Source organism: Hirundo rustica, chromosome Z (genome assembly GCF_015227805.2).
Source record: "Hirundo rustica isolate bHirRus1 chromosome Z, bHirRus1.pri.v3, whole genome shotgun sequence".
Lineage (NCBI taxonomy): Eukaryota > Metazoa > Chordata > Aves > Passeriformes > Hirundinidae > Hirundo > Hirundo rustica.
In genome coordinates, this window is record NC_053488.1 from 3703022 (window position 1) to 3723694 (window position 20673).

The window sequence follows — 20673 nt, forward strand, 5'->3', positions numbered from 1 at the left end:
CTTTTACCACAATGTCCAGTTCAATTAACAATGTCCGCAGTGGCAGTTCAATTAGGAGTTGTACTTGAATGCACCGGTATGCATAGAGCAACACATAAATCGTCTCGTTTTCACTCAGAGTTGAAGACAGTTGTGATTTTCCTGAAACACGGTAAGGAGACACTGGCTCACTTTTGTGATGCAAATTAGTAAGCTGCTTGGAGGAAGAGGTGGGGAGGAAAAGTCTTTTAACTGAAACGACAATGAAGCTTCCTCCCTCCACAATAGTCACAAACTCCAGTGGGGTCTCCTCCAGGACCCCAGCATTCTCCCTCAGCCCGTGCACAGCCAAACCTTTGTCTCCTGACTGCTGCATCCATCTGCCATCTCGCTCCCTTTGCAGGAGACCAGAGAGACCTGGAACCACCCAGAGCAGCCTCCAAGTGGGGCATAAACCAGGTGACACAAACCCCTGCCCTTCCATGAAGATGCAGCTAGATACAAAAGGAAGTTTTTTTCACCGGGCAGGAAAATCCTCCAAAGCAAAACGCCAATCCCAAATGAAACGCGGGCTGAGGAATGCGAGTTATGTGGGCAGGGGGGCTCTGATGGATACAGAGGGAGGACAGGAGCAGGCAGGCTGCTTTCACAAGCCATGGTTTCCCCGCCAGAGCAGAGGACCAGCTCAGCCGCCTCCCTCATCCCACTGCGCGCACGCAGAGCTCGGGAATGTCAGCAATGTGGACCGGGGGCCAGGGGGCTTTGCTGCCCGGGAGAGAGGGATGGGAGTGGTACCAGGGGAACAACACAAGAAGACCAAGAGGCAGCTGGGGTTGGCTGAGGAGTTGTAGGGCTCCTTTTAGGTGGGGGGCTGCAGTCTGTGGAGGGGTCAAAATGCTCAGCTGCAGGCTGCGAACCAACAAAGGTCCCTTCCTGTCCCTGTCACCCTGTGCTTGTGGAAACAAAACTTCAAATGTAGCTTTGCAATAAAACTGTCATTAATCTCTACCAGCTAAAACAAACTGCAGGCCCTCCTGGGGTTTTTTTTTTTTTTGGCTAGTTGCTGGCACGAAAAATGTACCAGCATAATAAATCCATGCACTTAACACATCCTGAGCCAGAGGATATTAATATTCAACTGCACATGCACAAACTTTCTCTCCACCTGGCTAACAAAAGATGGAATAGCTACAGGTAACAGCCCTCAAGTCTGCTTCAGCCAAAACCAACAATCCCTTAAAACAATATTCTGTCAACTGCTTGTAAGATCCTCGAAAAACTCCCATTTATTTCGACCACATTTTCTTGATTCCCCACATCCCAGTCCAACCGCTAAGGGACTGGGCACTGCCTGTCTGGCTGGAGGAGCAGCCTCCCAGGAGGTGCATCTCCCACTGCCAGGTCCCGCCGGAGTGAGCCCCGACTGCATCTCCTCAGCACGCCTCCCGCATAACTCGTGACGGTCATGATGTGTGCACAGACACAAAGAGGGGTTTGTTTTCCTTACATTTCCTCGGTGAGAAGTGGCTCCCCTCCCGGCAGCCACTAGTATTTTCATTGATGTGATCCTGCAACACTGCTTAAAAACACGACAGCGGGCAACAGGCGGCAGTGGCGATGGGATGAGGAGCTGCAAGAACACAGAGGAGACAAAGACTCCGTGCTAAATCATGGATGGGATCAGGACCAAGGCAACTTCCACTACACACATCAGAAATTTGTCTACTCAAAAAAAAAAAAAAAAACCGTGCATAAAGCTGTCCATAACACCACAAAAACAAAAACAAAGCAAGAAGCATAACATCAAGTTTGTCAGCCTGGTTAAATGGTGCTGACAAGATGCATAAACTGCAGCAATCATTTCCAGCACCTCTTTGTTTCAGAGAGATTTCACCTTGGTCTTGCAGGTGATTATATCTCATCTTCAAATGTTGGGCAGCACAGAAAGCTGCCTGAACAGGCTGCTGGCAAAATGTAAATGGCCAGTGATGCCAGAGTAAGACTAGCATTCATCTCAGGAAAGAAAACCCTTTAAGAGCTTATCTTCAGGAAAAAAGAAAACAAACAAACAAACAAACAAACAAAAAAAAAAAAAAAAAAAAAAAAAAAACAAAAAAACCCCACACAAACAAAAAAAACCACCGCCACCACAACAAAAAAACCCCAGAAAACAAACAAACAAAAAACCCCAACAACTTAAAAGTTTAAGAGCAAGTTCAGCCCCACATATCAGGAAGGAATGGAACTTAAGCTAAAAATCTCTTCTTGTATTGCATTTTCTAAGTCTTAAGATTAGTCTGGGAAAAAGACTATTGTTTTAAAAGTGAAGTTATTAGTTGAAAAATGTGAAGTGTGGTTTTAAGAAAAATACCATAAAGCAGCTTAATTCTAATCACGTTACTGTAAATCCAGACTGAACACCTGAAAAAAGCCAGATAACTTTCAATGCTTTAAAAACCGGAAGAAAAAAAAACCTGAAACCTGTCTCCCCTGCTCAGGACCCCTAGCATTTTACAGTTTGGTTTGGATTTTTTTCCCCCCTCTCTCTCTCTCTTTTTGGGTCTGTTTGTGCAAAACTAGGTATTATGAACAGAGTTTAGAGCAACTTCAAAACTTATGTTTCCTTTAACTTTGTTGTGAAGCAGTTTCAAAGCTTAGTGACAATTGCTTTTCATTCCACAAGCCCATTTTCTTTTGCTAGACTCTACAAGGCAAAGTGCTACTGCCAGACAGGCAGCTGAAAAATACAGAGCAGCAAGAGAAGGGCTCTGAAAAATCAGAGGAGGCTACAGAAATTCTGCTTCAGTACAGCTGTAAAGTCCCACCTTGGTTAAGCTGCATGACACTCCGCAACATCCAGATCAAGTTTTGACAACCGTCCTCTGCCTTGTTAGGATCTCCCCAGCCATTCTGTACCCATCTCTTACTTCTGCTCTCTTGTGCACTTACACCACACAGAACAAAAAAAGCTAAGCCTGGCCTGCCAAATTACTTCTGCTTCCTGTCCGTGTTTGCCCCAGAAACCCAATTACAAAGTTAACTCATGCTAATGGAGCCTGAAGGGACGTGCACTCACACTCAGCTGCGTGACAGGTCGCAGTGAATGAACAGCCTGATTTTCACCCTGGTTTGGTGCCTGAAATGTAAACAATGCACCCCGAAGTTATCTGCTGCAGAATGGCAGATACATCTGGGTATATCTGTGGCTAATTGGAGTGAAAAGTCAGATTCCGACATATGAGTCATCGCCCACTAAAGCGCTCTCCTTAAAAACAAAACAAACAAACAACACCCCCACGGTAGGACTGACCCCTGACAGAAACACCAGCTTCTGCTACGAAGAAAGATTCAGCTGAACTAAACATCATCTCCTAAAAGGTATTTTGTAGTGTCTATTGAGGTAGATACAGCCTGGGGAGAAAAAAAGCAAGGCTCTGCCCTAGCGCAGCCCTCCAAAAACTGAACTGCAGTGGGAAGAAGATTATATCTTAATGTATCAGCCTGCTCACACTGCAAAGGATCCTGGAAGAATGGAAACAGTACAACCTGTCTACTAGCAGGTGGGTTAATAACAAAGCACTGGTCAGAAAATACCCGCAGCCTTAAATTGCGTTTGCCCAGCTGCAAATCTGAGAAGACTCTCTTTCGTTCTGATTTCTCTTGTTGGAAGTCCGGAAATTGGGAGAAAAATTCTGCAATATTGCTTCATTTAATAACTATGCATGAGTCAAGTGCCCCTGCTTTTGTCTCAGTATCTTGACTGTCCTTTGTTACTTTTCACACTCTAATTTTAAAACACTCAAAAGTAACTATATAAATAGAGAGAAGGGCTCCTTGGTCCGAATCTAAATATTACTTTCCCCAATCGCTGCACTTCTTGGCAAATTCCCTCTGGAGAAATACTGAGGAGCCACATAAAACACTCAATTATATATCTTTCTTTCGCTACCCAAAGCAGATTAGTTCGGTGTAACTCTCGGAGATCCTCTGCATCGCGATATGCTGAGACAGAGATAAAAACAGCACAATTGGCAAGAGAGTTCACTATTGTCTGAGGTCCTTGGGGGCTTTTTGTCACAGCTGTTCCAAAACAGCTCAGGAATTAGCACCATCCTTTTCTCACTTAGCAGCTCATGAAGTGAATGAAAACACTGTGATGGAAGCCCCACCATGCACAGCCCTGTTTATGCACCTAAACAAACACATTCAACCTCTGACATTGTCTCACTTGAGGGAAGGCTTCCAGCCGTTCGCCGGGAAAACAGTTGTGGTTAAAAAAAAAAAAAAAGAGAGAGAGAGAAAGGATCAGAACAGCTCGGGGGAGACAATTGTTTTAAACTACACTCTTCATCACTGAGACTAACAGGTTGCAGGACGGTGGCACGATGAGTAGAAAATGCAAGGCGAGGCACTCTCCCAGTCCCACCGACAAAGCAGGGCTTTGATGATCAGCGCTTCTGATCGTCGTCTGCCGAAAAGGTCCCAATGGACCAAGGTTTAAAACACATCACACGGGCTCCCAGCTGCCCACAGGCTCGGGAGGCAATCACGGCACCAAGATTCCGTGCCCATTAATATTCTGACACATCCCTGTACTACCGCTGAGGCTTCCCACCCTCTCACGCCATGCTGGCACAGCCCGTGGGACACTGCACACAGCAAATAGCCGGGGGTGAGGGGAGAGAGGGAGGCAGGGAGGTATTCCAGCACTGTTCCCAGCCAGATCAGTGCTCCAGTCTGTTTCGTCCCACAGCCACATTAATATCAGCACCAACAGAGAGAAGGTGGCGGCAGAAGTGCAGAGAGAAGAGCTGGGCTGCTCTCGGCCAGGCACAAGGTTTCACTGCCTACCTGCAGCCCCTGTGGCACAGCCAGAGTCAACAGGAAAGAGCCAGGGGTTGTGGAGATTGGCGTGGGTGCCGAACAAAACAAACACTTCTGGCGCCGCTCGGCAATTCGTGGTGCAAAAGTCAACCGGGGCAGCATCCTCCCCCTCCATAATGACACTGCAGAACTGGGAAGGGACCAGGAATGCTTATAAATCGTGAAAGAGGCTGCAAAAAGACGGCTCAGTCTTAGCAGACCGAACGACGTTATTGGGAAGGGGCTGGTGGGTTATGTAAAGTAATGAACGGTGCACAAAAGCTAAATCAGTGTTTGTCCTTAGGTCAAGCGGTGATCAAGCCACACGATCAGGAGCCTGAAATGTGCGCACACATGCTGCAGAGCTCACTGCCAGTGCACAGCAGCCATAAAGGCCATGAGCTCGGTGGGACCATGAGAAGAACTGATCATTCGTGCGGGTTACAGCCCAGCCTGGAGCTAAACTTAGGAATGCTACTTGAAATAATGGAAAAATCAGGGAAAAAAAGTCCAGGGATTTAAGGTTTAAAAGTCAGCGTTAACTAATTACAGACTCGTACAAGACATACAGGATTGATTAGCCCTCATCACTCTTATTAGATGTATGGGTGAAAACCTCTGGTACTGAACCTCTCAACCCAAAGCAGCCTTACTGAGGCTAGCACCTTCTCCAATAACCAACGTCTGGACTGTCTGCATCTCCTTGGAAACCTCAGCAGCAGCAAAACCCACTCCTGCCAGGGCACTACTGTTTGAGGTAAACGCACTGGACTCTTTGGGCCCAGAATATGGCAGACCAGTAAGAAAAAGTAAGGTCCCTGGGATGAGGAAAAGGGTATTTTTGCATAGAAAAGAACTCAACCATAAACCCTTCTGGATTTCTGCAGCCAGCAGCACGGGGCACCTACAGGCAGGAAGGACATCCTTGACTTCAGAGCACATGATGAAACAGGCCTGATGTATCACCAGGACAGCACAGACCGCCCATCTGCCCCAAAAGTGCGGTGTCACAAATATTTGTCCAGTGAGGTGCCCCCCAGTGCCCTCTTGGACACCAGCCACCTCCAAACACCACGAAAAGCTGCCTGCAGCTCACAGCATGCACAGCTGCAGAGAAGATGGAAAAGCAGACATATTACGCGTACAGGAGACTTCTCTCACCGACACCTCTTTGTCCGGAGCCCTGTGTTGTCACACAGCAACATCCCAGTGCCCCAGGAGAGCACAGACACCACTGTGTGAGGGATGGGACACAGGCACCATCCCTCAGCCCTGAAGAAGGCCCAACATCCTCCCACCATCACCTTCACCAGAATATTTTTGGAGATGCCTTGGTTTTAGGAAAAGGTAGTAACAACCTCCAACCCATCAGGGCAGACACATGGGTCTGCTTCTGGCTCCTGTACGCAGCAGGGAGCCCATACACCAGAAAAGTATGTGAACAGCAGTTTGGCTTCTGAAAAGATCAGACTCAGTTTGACAATGCTTATCCACAATTAAGTTCCAACTGATCTTGTCAGACTCCTCTGTCTTCGGTCTACTCACATCTCTAAAGAATTAAAGGGACACTGAAAACACACATCCATGACTCACGTTTAATTGTCAGCTGTCCTTCCTCAGCACAGCGTTAATTAGAAATCAGAAACACATTTTTGAGCTCAGAAAGACACAAAAAATTGGCATTAACTGACAAGGGAAGCCTGTGGGAGTGCTTTAAGTGCAACAGGATGCCGCCTTCTAAGCTGTGCTTTAGCCAAGCTAGTCATTGGGCTTAATACAGGGTTAAGAGCCCAGAGTTTGTGGCAGCCCAAAAGAGGGATCAGATGCTCTTGCTACCCCTCCTGAAGGACTTTTTTTTTTCCCATCAAAGCTCAGAAAGCATTTCCCGTATTCACTACAGCACATTCCAAGCTATTTCCTTTTCTGCTCACCATGGACAAGTATGCCCTTAATGGTGAAGAAGTGACAATCACCAAAATATCTTTCTGCTATCTGGAGTTTGCCAGGGAACCTTTGGCAAAGGACAAATATAAACACGGCCTGAATCACTATTCAGATTTAACCACAAGTCTCAACACTTCCGTCACCACTGCAGATAGAGTTTCCCAAAGTAAAATACATGGGCAGAACTCAGAAATAGAGAACGTGCTATACAGACCTTACAAGTATAATTCACAATAAAACACTGCTAGGAAAACATATAAACTGGAAAAAAAAAAAAAATCACTTATGACAATTGTTCATTCCTGATATGTATTTATTTCTCTTCAGGTACCAGTCTTTTGATAGCTGGGAACAGTCATATAATTGCAAGTTATTTCCTCTCAATATATAGCCTCTACAGTGGGAACAAGAGACAACTGTGGAGTGTCAGAGTTGACAAGCCTAAGTAGTTTCCCTTGAGATGCCTAAATGCCTTTTTACAGCACTGCCAATTATTCAACCATGCAAGCAGATACTATTAAGATACTTAAAATGAATAATTTCCCACTAGACTCGGATGCATTATAAACCTCACCATAAAACTCAATCTCTAGTCAAGATGAACTTATTTAATAATGTTCATAAATACTTTTATTTCATATGGTTATACACCTAAGGTTTATAAAAACAAAAAATACAGTGTGATTTCTAGATATTTTTATGTAGTTCGAACAAAAGACTTCTCAAACAAATTCTGTAAAAAGACTATGCTGGCATTTCAAGTCAGATGTAAACTACATTTACTGCATCTTTAAGAAGTCAGGTGGAATCATAATTTTTTTGAAGTAGTTCATGGCTACTTCTTGTTGCAATTCCACATGAACTCCTCCTCATCATTACAACATGAAAACACAGTCATCAGCTTAACGCTTGTCATCTCGACACAACCCACAAAGACTTTCGATAAAATCCATACTTGTGCACATACATACACACAAGCTTTCAAGCCACTTCCCAAGTACTGCGTTTCTTCCCTTTCTAAAGCGCAGAGGAGAACCTGGATGGATAAACAGTACAGGCAGTGACGCCTGAAACACCTCCTCTGGCCCATTAGTCAATTCCATTAGCTAAATGACTAGGAAAAAAAACCTTCTTCTCCGTGACCTACCACTCCAACAGGTGCTGACACCACAAGAAAATCTGCAACTCTCCTCAGTTAACAACTAATGTTTTAGCAACTAAAAGCAGGCTCAGATGCCCATTCCTGACAGTTCTTCACAGGAGCTCTGCACCATTTGCGAAATCGACTCTTCATTTGGACGTTTTCATTTCACTTTCAGCATCTATTATTTAGACATGCAGGGCACTGCAGAAATTGAGACGACCAGAAGCTTACAGACCTGAGAAAACTGCCAGTGAGAAAAGGCAAACAGATACTGAGGAGGAGCCGCTGGACCAACTCAAATTGACGTCGTTTGTGCTATGAGAAATACCTCCACTGCCGGTTCTCCCAAGGAGGTAGGATTTTTAAAGACACGCTGAACTGACACCTAAAACCAGTTCACATTCAGTTCTCAATCACAGGACAAAGTTTTCTCCGGTGCAACTTTAAAGTAAAGCCCAATCTCAAAAGAAAGAAGGTGTACACAAATTAAAAAACTAAAACACCAGGGACTCCCATGCGGGCTGGAGTGCTACAGAACTTGTTACCAAAATACCCTTTACAGCATGAATTTTCCTCTAGTTAGATTGCTAGCAATACAAAGGGGACAAATGATGTCAGGCAAGTGAAACAGAGTCCAACGTTAACACCAAATTCCATTAAACACGTGGTCAGCAAAGCCACAGATTTCGAGGCACACAAGAGCCTGCGTCCACCTCTCCTTCAGCACAAGCTGCACTTTGCCACAGCCTGGGGTTGTGCTGCTGCCCCTGGCACTGGCGTGACCCACACCCAGCAGGGTGTGGAATGCAGCAGGTTTCCACACCCCATCGCACCAGAGCTGCAACCTCTCTCACTCAAAGCCAACAGAGGAAGGACACAGGCTGTCCCACCACAGGACAGTATCTCATCTCCTGTCGAGAAGGCAGTTTTGGGGTGGAATCCCGTTTCACCTAGTCACTGGTGTCTGGCAGATGCTCCCAGATAGAAGAGAGACAAGATTTCAAAGACAGTGTTTGCAGCACGGATTGGGTGCAGCCCTGCTCCTGTCAGGCAGCGCTCATTCCCTTTGGAAAACTGGTTCTGGACTTGAAGATCCAAGCAGCACTTCTAAAAGACTTGAAGCACCATCTGAACAAAAACGTCAGCGTTTTCTCTGCACATCATGAGCACTCACTAAATTAGTTTGGCCTTTCCAAAAATTCACAATAACCCGATCAGCCTCTCTCACTTTTCCCTTCCTTCACAACAGACACCCACACGGCCTTTAATAAGACCCAGTTGTTCTGACAGAAGGGGTGAAATAAAAGGGTAAGACACAGGCGATATGTTTAATCTGCAGATTGTCACGGTGTCTTTTATAGCTTGCCAAGACACAAGGTTGTCAGCTATGCTGCTGAACTGCCAAACGGGCTTTGTGGCTACCTAAATGTTTGAGAGATTCGATTTTAACAAAGAGCGCACTACGCCTGACCTTAACATTGGTACGAGAAAAGTTAAACTCAGCTTGGTCCCGTGCACAACTCGGGGACAAAGCAGTCACAAGAAAGTCACTATCATTACTGAGGCTTCTAATTACATCTGAATCACTTTTTACACGTCAATGTGTACCAAGATATTGGCTCCCACAACATTGTTTCAGAAAAATTAAGACTGTTTTCAAACACTGCAGGCTTTAAGAGTTCATGAGTTGAGTTCGTTGTTGTTGCTGTTTTTGTTTGGGGGGTTTTTTTGGTTTTTTTTTGGGGGGGGGGGTTGGTTTTGTTTTTTTTTTTTTGAGATTCGCCAAGAGCAGCCAGACCCAAGGCACTTTCGTGGCCTGAGCAATCAAAGACCTTCCCCTCGTCCCATCCGCCTTATCCCCCCACAACGCCCCCACCCCGCCAAAAAAAAAAAAAAAAAAAAAAAAAAAAAAATTCCCGACCCTTTTGAAGTGGCGGCTCACAAGTTAGTGACGGTCCATTCAAACAAAGCAGCGGTGACCGCCGCTCTCAGATGTGACCACTTCCACCCCCTCCTCTCCCCTGCCCAGGTGCTCCCACCGCACCTGGCAGCGCTCGCTCCCCTCGGGGCCGGGGCAGGGACGCGGGGCTGGGAAGCGGCTCCGCTGCTCCCGGAGCCGGCGATGCACGGGAACACACGCGTCCGTGCCCCGTTTGTCACACCCAAACCCTTCCACCCCAAAACGGGGAGGGGGGGATATCGACAACCCTCCGCGACGCGCTCCGTACGGACGGGACCGCCGCGCTCCTGCCGGCGGGGCAGCGCCGAGGCTGACCCTCCGCTCCCGACAGATCCCGGAGCTGCGCCGGGAACCGCGCTGCTCCTCCCGACGAGACGGGCGGCAGCGGCTTCGCCTCCCGAGCGCCCACGTCCAGCCCCATCCCGTCCCATCGCATTCCCCGCCGCTCACCTCCGGGATCCGCGTCGCGGCGGTGGGGGGAGAGGGTGGTGGGGGCGCTCCCGTGACCCCGCAAAACTTCGGCTCTGTCCGTCCGTCTGTCTGTCCGGCTCCCGCCCGGCGCGCTGCGATCCCGCGGAGCGCTCCGGCCGCGCTTTGTACCCGGCGGCGGCCGCACTGCGGCTGCGCGCTGCCCAAAAACAACGCGGCGCCTCCGGCCGCCCGCCCCGGGGCATCCCTCCTCCGGCCCTCCCCGGGACCGGCGTGGAGCGGCACGGCACGGCACGGCACGGCACGGCGGCCCCCGCGGGATGGAGCTTAGGAAGGATGTTGAGACGTTTGAGCGCGGCCAGAGGAGGAAACGAGGCTGGTGAGGGGCTTGGGACACAAACCCTGCGAGGAACGGCTGGGGGAGCTGGGGCTGTTTAACCTGGAGAAAAGGAGACTCAGAGGTGACCTTATCACTCTCTACAACTCCCTGAAAGGTGGCTGTGGTCAGGTGGGGTTGGTCTCTTTCTCCAGGCAGCGCTGACAGAACGGGAGGACACAGTCTCAAGCAGAGCCAAGGGAAATATAGGTTGGATATCAGGAAAAAGTTTTTCATGGAAAGAGTGATAAAGTACTGGAATAGCCTGCCGTGGGAGGTGGTGGAGTCACCGTCCCTGGATGTGTTTAAAGAAGACTGGATGTGGCACACGGTGTCATGGTTTAGTTGAGGTGTTAGGGCACGGGTTGGACTCGGTGATCTTGGAGGTCTCTTCCAACCCAGACGTTCTGTGATTTTGTGAGTGCGAGTGCCGGCGGCAGAGGCAACAGAGAGGAGTTTTCTTACCCCACCCCCGTTTTTAAGAGCCTGGCTCGGCGGCTCCCGGGGGTGCGGGAAATCCTCGTCAGGGGGAGTGGGGTGACCGTCGGGTCTGCGCCTGGGAACGCAGCATCCCTGGGGAAACCCGCCGAGGGATAACGCGAGTGGAGTCCGCGGTGTGTGCAGGTTGGAGGGGCTGGTTCGGAGCCCGCAAAAGGAGTGTTGGAGCCGGCAGGTCCGATACATGGAGCGGGATCCGATAGCTGTCCAATCCCGGTGCCGAGGGATTGGGATTCCCCGGTGGAACGCTTTTCTCGCGTTGGAGCCTCGGCAGAACGTGCCCTCCGGCTGCTCTGGGCTGGATGGGGTTCTCGACGGGGCTTTCAAGGAGAGAAAAGGGCACCAGCTCCCTCTGCGTTGTTTTGTGAAACCTCAGCTTAGAAACACGGTTTTGAGGATTGTGCCTTGACTTTTACTAGCCGGAACAGGCCATATCTAAAGCCTTTTCAGCTGTAAAAGAGGAGAGTAGCCCCTGTTTTTGTGCGCCGTGGATGTTTTCGCTCCAGGGTTTGAATATTCGGAATGGATTGATGGGTGGTTTCTTTCACTCCTCCCGCTCTTATCTCATGCGCTATCTCCGATGCCCCAGGGCTCCAATGTCTCCAGGTGCGAATGATTCAGAAGTTCTGTGATGATGCCAGGAAGGGTTGGACAGGACAGTCCCTCCCAAATACAAATCAGAATCCAAAGGCCAGGAGTAAACGAGATGCAGGAGGCTCGGCAGAGTCAGGAGCGTACAGAAAACAATGCCTGCTTTTCTTTTCCGGCTCTGGATATAGGACCCGGCAAGGTGATTATTGTGAGTTACTTCACAGAGCAAAAGGACACAGCTGTGATGCATCACTCCTTGCTTTTTCTGGTTTTTTGTGTAGTGTGCTATCAAATGCTGGCATCTTCTGACCCCTTCTCCTTTCCTTCTTTCTGTGTCATTCCTCTGCTTTTCTTCTGCCTTTACCTGGTTAATTCTCTTGAAGTTCTGCATATTTATATATATATATATATATTTTTTTTTTCTTTCTTTCTTTTTCCAGACACGATACCTGAAGTTCATGAATGGAGACCACCAAAGTTTCTCTCAAAGACCATTGGTTCCAGAATAGACTAAGGAGGATATTAAGGAAATTGGAAAATCTCTCAGTTGTTTGTTTGTTTCTTTTTGTTTTATTTTGTTTGTTTGTTTTTCCTGTGGCCACATTCAAGTAACGGTAGAGAAAAAAATGTTAAGAGTTTTCTCATTCTATAAAAAGCTAATAGGCTCAGTGACATTTCCATCTACATAATTTCCAGTATTTCTTCTGAAATCTCTGAAGCCATTAAGACATTTTAGAGATTAAATCACATGGAGTATTTTTCTAAGTAAAGCTGCTATGACGTTGATGTAAACCACCTCTCAAACCACGGACCTTTTATTTTTAAAAAAATGCATTTTTGTGCATATTTTTGGAAATATTGGCAGTCCGAATTTCCAAACAGGCCCCGCAGCTCTTTAAGATGCTAATATTTATTAATCCTGACTAATAACTTCCCATCCAGAGGCTATTTTTAATGGCTGAATTACCAGCTCTAAAAAGAAAGGGGGTACTGATGAAAGAAGTAACCGAGATAAAGCTGAGCACCACTTACCATTTTTTATATTAACAACCAAGAAGAAGGTATATTCAGACCAGCAAACCACTCCTTACCGTCAGCGTATTCATCCGAATCGTTGGGTCAGGACCGTGTTGTACCAGAAGCTGTACAAACAGAGTGAAGGCACTCGGGCTGCGGCGGTGTACGGAGCAAGCAGATAGGACCCTTTCCACTTCTCCCACTTAATCCTTTCTTTCAAGAGCTGCCAGCTCTCCTCAGTTGAAACAAGTGAAATTAAATAAAGCAGTCAATTGTTGCGTTACCTACGTAAGAACGACAGGAGTCTTTCAGCGTGGTCATGGCAGTGGATGGGGATAATTTTTTTTTTTGTTTGTCCTTTGATGGTGCAATTAAAACCCGTAGGTCTCGGTTCACCCCTCAGCTCCTTGGGGCTTGTGTGGCCCTGCAGAGTGCGCTGACTGGGAGCCCGGGGCTCTGCCAAGTGGGGCAGAGGGCGAGCCCAAAGTGAGGAGGGCCGGGAAGCGCCCATCAGCCTGCTCCATCTGCCCTGCACATGCAGGAAGGGAGGGCTGGGGTGAGGGACACAGCCCTCACCCTGTCGAGCACCAAAGAGAGAAACTCGCCTCTGTCTAGATTAACCCAGCCAAAGCCTCCAAGGGGAAGGGGGATGAAGGTGTGAGTGTGTTGCTGCTCTTTCACGGGTGTGAGCCATGAGGAGAGGGTTCCTCCTTCCCAGCTGGGCGCTGCCTTTGTCACCATCAGAGATGCCTGTGCAGCTCCCGTCTGAGGCTGTGGGACTCAGTGTTTGCCCTGCTCAGCCCAAGCACCAGCAAGTGAGACTGAGCTGGGAACAGGCGCTTTTGCAGCGCTTTTTTAGCTCCATGGGGTGCTTTTTTTTTAAAATTTGGGGTCTGCTCTGCCAGGTAAGGAAGTCTGGAGCATTAAACATATAGAGAAAAAGACCTTACCACTCCAAAAAAGCCCAAACCCACCTATTTATTTCAAAAGGCCAGATGCCCCGTGTCTATGAGTAGGGAATTGTGAGTGGCGTGTCTGGAAGTAAAGAAAAGCAATGCTTTCAAGAGAGAGAACACATTACACTGTATTTTTCCATGATCTGGTCCAGATAAATATCGTGGTGTGCTTTGACAGATGTTTCAAATTGCTCACAATGCAGATAAACCCCACGCACACATTGAGCACCTGTTAAAAACAGGAAGGACTTGAGAGAAATCATCCTGCCCTTCCTCAGTGGGTTGAGCAGAGGCTCAGGCAGAGTGAGCTCTCACGGATTTTCAGGCCCCATCCTTCTGGATTTTAACACTTCCCACGCCTGAAACCTGTTTTGTGTTGGACATCCCGCACAGCGAACGCGGGAGCCGCTGGGTCAGTCACATCAGCGTCCTCTGTGCAGCAAGTGCCCCTGAGTGCAGGTGATCTGCTAAATTTAGAGGCAGGTTGCATCAACCCTGTTCCCACGGCCCCTCTGAAAGTGTGGAAAGGAGAGGGATCACACCTTCCCTCTACCACTGTGTTTGGCAGCAATTTTCTGCTTTGGTGCCGCTGTAGAGGAGCACGAGAGGGCACAGTTGTCTCAGGTGAGTTGCCTGAGGTCTTCCTCACACTGCAGTGTACGTCTGTGGCTCCGCAGCGAGCAGCTCCTCGGCACCCTAACTCATAAATTGCATGATTTCCCTTCTCCCACCTTTCTCCAGCCTCAGGAAATAGTATGCTGTCAGTTCCATAAGCCCCTTAAGCCACAGCAAGCTTCACCTGATTTTTAGGGGTAGGTGAAAGAGCCCTGACATATATTTTAAAAAAACCCCAATCCTATGATTTTTTTTTTTCCTTTAGGAATAATTCTGATAATTGCCAAACAAAACAAAAAGTTGAAACGTTCTTTCCACAGGAAATGGTAATGTTTTTGGGTTTTTTGTCCATTCTAGAAATACCGCTTACCTGAAAAAAAAAAAACAACCACGTATTCATTTTTTATCCAGAAGGAAGATTTGGCATTAGCGTTCAAGCACGCACCTAGGCATGGCCAGAAGAGAGTGGTGCTCCCACCGCTGCCCCCGGATTCCTCCCTGCCTTTGTGGTGTGTCCAGCAGGGCAGGGCAGGGCTGTGCTGCTGGAGTATCCCCCATCAGAGGCCTCTGGTGCGCCTCTGCCTCTGAAGGACACTTTGATGTGCTGATTATTGCCAAGCAGCTGCCAGTGCCAGAGCTGGATAGCAGCCTAAGGAATTAAATAAAACCCCATTTAAAAAAAAAAAAATACTGTATTTTCGGTGAATGTTCCGCACACCACAGTGAAAAGCAGGGGTGATGCTCACAGCGTTGCACTGGTGTGGATGACCCCACACAGTGGCCATGGCAGCTGAGAGGCAGAGTAATCCTCTCCACTGCAGGCCTGTAAAAGCCCATCTTTTTCTCTCTTGCTCATCTGCTGTCCTGACTTGCTTTTAGGGCTGCAGCAGTTTCAGTGGATGCAGGTTCTGCCTCTCCTTTCTCAGCACAGGACACCACTGGCGATTCAACACCGCATGACCGGCTTCTGCAGAGCCCCATCTGCAAAGGAGGGGTGTTACACAGACACAAAAGAAGGCAGGGCGTTCTTTCCACCCTGGTTCAGGGCTCACATCAGAGGCAGAAAGGAAAAAAATACCACGCGCCTGCCTGAGAGTCCAGAGCAAAATGAAAGAACGCAGCAGCAGTGCAGCTGATTTTCCACCATCAGAGTTTTCAGTGCTGGAGGGTACGTGCTGCTGTTTGCCACACATGGTCTTGGATCTCACCATTAGGCCCTTGGGCATTTGAGACAGAACAGGGTTCTTGATTCGTGCATGAATGCACAAGAATGCAGCTCCAGAAATCATTTACCAGATGAAATGTAGCACTTGCCCTTCCCCTTATCTTTGGAGAAGCAGTGTCAAAATACGCTCCCCAAGGTTTGGGCAACTCTAGTACAACAGAGGAAAAAGCTGCCACCAAACTTTTGCCCCTAAAATATTTTAAAGAATTCTTGATTCCCCAGAGCTCCCAGACCTTAATTTCTGAGCAGGATGAGGAGGCCACTGCAGTTTAATGTAGTTGTATCGTCAGTACAGTGAAGTTGTACAACCAAGCTCAGTCTCTGCAAAAGGCCTTACTTGGACTTGATGCCTGTCATGGTTCATCTGAGAGATTAATAGAATAATTTCCCTGGTGGATATGTGCAGACAGCAACTGGGGCTTTGAACTCCTTTGGAGAATCATGCTGAAACCTAAAATTGTCACCAAAGGTCTGTTTGGCCGCCTGTGCTGGGAGAGATGAGCACATCTGCATGCATGACAGCTCATGAGAGGCAGGGTTTGCCTGAATGAGGTTGGACACTCACAGGATATTCTGTCTTACATGCCAGGGCAGGGAGGAACATTTTACAGCACCCCAGAAGCAAACTTGAGACCTACATTGAAAGGCAAAACGACAACTGTGGGAGGAAAGCAGGACAGAAAAGCCATTGGCAATTTCTTGCTGGAACAAGAAACTTATAAAATCAACTCCCAAAGTTAGACTCATTTGATGCAACCCTAAACTTGTGCATGTTCATGCCAAGGAATGGCAGAATGAGGAAATTAGTGACCCCAGCATTTGTTTCCGTCATGCATGGGTCATTGGAGGAGTTTGTCCTTCTTTGTGGAATTAGGTAAGATATATTTGTTTCTTCTGCACAGACAATTTTTTTGACTTTGTACAAATTAAGATTTGATTTCATCTAATTCATTTGACAACTGGGTTGTCAGTGAATGGGGTTTCTCAACCTTCATTCTAGTTTTGAATTCCCAAGAGGACTTTAACTTAGAGGCGTGGTATCTATCTATCTATCTATCTATCTATCTATCTATCTATCTATCTATCTATCTATCTATCTATCTATCTATCTACCTATCTATCTATCTATCCATCTATCTATCTATCTATTTAAGAAGTATGATTAAGATATTGAGGTCCTTTATTGTAAAAATGCAAGGAAAAAAACCACCTTGATGTACTTGGGCATTTTGTTGAGAACGATGATGGATCCATCTTCTGTTTTTCTTACCTGCTGGCTGACTTAACAAATAAGGGCCCATCTGGTGGTCATTTAATGATGATTCTCAACGCTGAAGGTCTCATCTTGACTAGAGATCAAGCTGAAGAAGACAGTGGGCCTTTTCTAGAGATCAAGCTGAAGAAGACAGTGGGCCTTTTGTTCCTGTTTGGAAGACATCAGTGTGAAGCTGCTTTGCAGAGGCTGGGCACAGTTCATCTGTTCTTCAAATGCATGCCATGCTGATTAATCTGTGCTTTGTAGCTCTGGTTGTGGGTGTAGATCCTCTCTCGTAACTCACAAAGATTTTCATCCTGAAGCATCAACACTGGCTGTTGCACCAGCAGGGGTATGGCGTGCCTGGTGTTGTTATTATTATTTGTGTTTCAATGAACTCATGACTAGCAGTGTAAGCCCTCAGCCTTGGGATGTACCTGCTGCCAACACAACCTGGTACAGATTCATCCCTTAAACTAAACCTTTGCTTTATTTTGGCAGCCAGATGCAGTTGTTTCATGGGCACAGGAATCCTCTTGCTGTTTCAGGTATCCTCTCACTGTCTCAGACCACCCTGGAGCACGTGAAGAGCACGTGAAGCACGTGAAGAGTCCCAGCTTTTAATACACGTTGTGCAGTTCTCCCTCGATGCAGGGAAATGCACTTTGGCATTTTTTTTATTGCTGGGTCCCTGCGGTGTGCTCCTGCAGCTGTGTCCGTGGAGCTGTGAGCCACTCCACCGCTTTTGTGGACACTCCCTCCTACCCTGAACTGTCCAACTCAAACCACACTCAGGTTCACAGTGCTCAGGTGAAGGGATTTTGGGCAAGGGGTGAGTGACAGCAGAGTCAGAGAAAGCAGGGGTGGGAACTGTTCGAAAGAGGACTAAACAAGTTCTAGTTTTGCAGCCACAAGTACCTGATGTTAAATGCTTCTCCTTACCAGGCTGTGGGAATGATCAGCGCTGTAGGAAGGCTGAGGTGGCCTTTCTAGGAGGATTTTCTTCACCCTGAGTGCTCCCACAGCAGCTGGTGGTGAGTGCCCCAGTGATGGTGCCTGCCTTGGGAGCAGGATCCCAGAACTGCAGAACCACTGGGGAGTACATTGTTGGAACCCTGGACACTGAGAATTCCAGGCTTTCTGCGCTGACAGGCACTGACCCACAAGAAAACACTGCATTTGACCTGAGGCCATGGAGCAGGCTCCCAGAATTGAGTGATAGCACCGGGATTATGGGTGTGTAGTTTGAGTAGAAGTGTGTAATACCATGTGATGGAAAACTTATAATTTGAGGTTTTAGAATATAATAATATATATAAAGCAAGATGGAGGTTTTAGGGCTTAGGTCAGTCCTTCTTCTTCACCTGCTTCTTCATGGGTTTGGGTGGTATCTTGTAATTGGGTAGAAGAATCTGCATTGCTGACCAGGGATGGTTGGTTATTGGGTTAAAAGTAAAAATAATTTAGGTGTCATTTCATAATTGGACAGTTTGTTCTTAATAGACCTTGTAAAGTGATAGAGACAGAGCCATTTTCTACCTTGTTAGCTAGAACTCACAGCTTGTGAGACTGAAACATAGATAAGAATTAATAAACATCTGAGTTCAAGCACAAACTTCATCTCTCAGCATTTAATCCCAGCTCCAGAAGAAGAAGATAACAAGCCCAGAGTACATTTGGGTGCATCCTCCACAAGTTAGCAATACAGAAAATTGCCAGTGAACCAAAACTAGTAGAAGTAACTGGACATGCTGCAATGCCCTCCATTTCCTCAAACCACGCCTGTCTGTGACTTTGTTTCCAAGCTGTGTAATTTCCATCCGCAGCACCCCTTTTGTGCACAGGATGTGGAACCAGTGGTCGCTCTTGGTGCCCATTGCTGCAGGAGATGTGCAGGGCTGTGTCACTCCTCTGAAACAGCCTGAATCCTCCTCTGGAAGCAACAGTCCCCAGTTTATTTTGCCTCCTTCGAAGGAGGGATGGGAAAACAGTGTGCCTTTTGTTTGTTGCTCTTGCAGTTTCCCAGTTCTTGGTGTAAACTAGCAAAACCCAGGAAGTCAGCAGTAAAAAAAAAAAGAAATCAAAGCAAAATGAAACAGAATCAAACCCATGTCATCAACAAACAAACAAACAAACAAACCCAGCCCACCAAATCCACAAAAGCCCCACAAAAATTAAGAGCGTTTTTACTAGGAAAAACAAAAAAAGTGATTTTTCTCTCTTTTATTTATTTGTTTAAATATTTTGTGATTACTTTTTGCCTGACAGCTGCCGTTAGTGCACAGCAGTCCTCAGTTTGGTGCTGAGTGGCCCACATGGCCTAGAAGATGAGATGCATTCAGCAATTTACCCTGCTCTTTTAGAGTATTGCTTCCTTTGTTCCCAGCAGCGTTGGTGTTCTGATCTTTTCCTCTCTGATTGCTTATTAATGGATGGATTTCTTTAACTCAGCTGCAGCCTTTGTCCTGGGCTGCACTGGGTCTTGGGGACAATTGGGTTTTCCCTATAACCTGAGTTGAGCAATCCTTTCTGCACATCCTATGTGCTCTTTAATCTGCCACAGATTGCAAGAGTTTTGCTCTTTCTAGTTTAATCAATGGCTGAAGCCTCTTACATAAACCAACCTCTTTGGAATATTTTAGATGCTGTTGATTTAATATTATTTTCCCCATGTTAAAAGCTGGCAGTATGAAGTACAGTGAAGATAACACCCTGGAAGGCTGCTAACAAATCTCCAGCCTCTGGAGAGGCAAACGTCCTCAACTTAATTTTTGTAAAGTTGTTCTTGCTCACAGCCCCTTCCTCTTCTCCCTTCCCCTTTCCTTTCTTCCTCTGGGAAAAATGCCTCCTCAAGGCATCTAATCTAATTAGATTTGAGCCCAGGATTTTACGCCTTAACTCAAAAAGGAACACACTCCTTTGAGCACTTCCAACATTTTTTTTGGATACCTGAGAAGGGGCTGTTCGTCTCTCAAAAAGCCGACCTGCGTATAAAGGAAGGTGTTGTAATGCATTACAACAGGAATGGAAAGGGTTTTGTGGATACTTCCTTTCTTCACTATGTATTAAATCCGGAAACACTTGTTTGCTTGAGGTTCTTAAGGTTTTAAGATGGTTTTCTGGCACTTCCAAATTCTAGATGTGTCAGTAGTGCTAAGCTTGGTTTTGTTTGTTTGTTTGTTTCCACTGAGCTCTTCTTGAGGAAAAGAAATTGGCACAGATGTTCACATTTGGGAAAGTCAGAAATGTGTGATAGGAAATCTCCCCTTCCAGCTGTTTTACATGTGCTTATTGAATGCACAAGATGTAGTCCTCTTGCCACTCAGCTGAAACACCTTGTTCCTTTAATTATTTACTTTTCTTTTGTAATTTGCATCCTACCAGTAGTCGCATGTTTAGAACTATTCCACGGATAGAGGCTTTCCATAGTGAAAAACCTTATTTCTGTAACAAGATATAGTTCTAAAAAAACACAGGGGAAAAAGGGTGTGTAATGATTTAGGTATCTCTTAAATTTCTGGAGAGAAATGTAAAAAAAAAAAGCAAAATTCAACTTTGTGGGGTTTTTTTCTAAAGAGAAAATTTTGTTTTGAAGAATGCAAAGCACCAAATTGCTCAGAACAGACAAGCAGAACAAAATGTTACAACTTTCAAGGCTTTCTAAATTATTCTAATAAAAGTTTTTATTGAGCATCTTCAGGGGTTAAGTTTGCTGGTTTGATCAGCTAAACACTTTGTTTGATGTATTCAGGATCTTTTACTGACCAATATTGAGTGATAACATTGCTTGCAAAAAACTTCAAGGTTAGTTTTTTTATTCT

The 20673-nt window shown here is 46.6% G+C and overlaps 1 protein-coding gene across 7 annotated transcripts in view; it reads right to left on the reverse strand.

Moving 5' to 3' along the window:
* Window positions 1-10476, reverse strand: part of KANK1 (KN motif and ankyrin repeat domains 1) — a 129443-nt gene extending 118967 nt beyond the window's left edge. For 5 of the 7 annotated variants that reach the window (XM_040089480.2, XM_040089479.2, XM_058424031.1 and 2 more), the window contains exons 1-2: window positions 10341-10447; window positions 1487-1609 (exon numbers count right to left, since the gene is read on the reverse strand). The gene's annotated coding sequence lies outside the window, so the exon portion shown is untranslated. Of the gene's footprint in view, window positions 1-1486; window positions 1610-10340 lie in introns of all 7 variants that reach the window. The other 2 variants (XM_040089478.2, XM_040089476.1) reach the window with 2 other exon arrangements.
* Between the last annotated feature and the right edge of the window lie 10197 nt (window positions 10477-20673).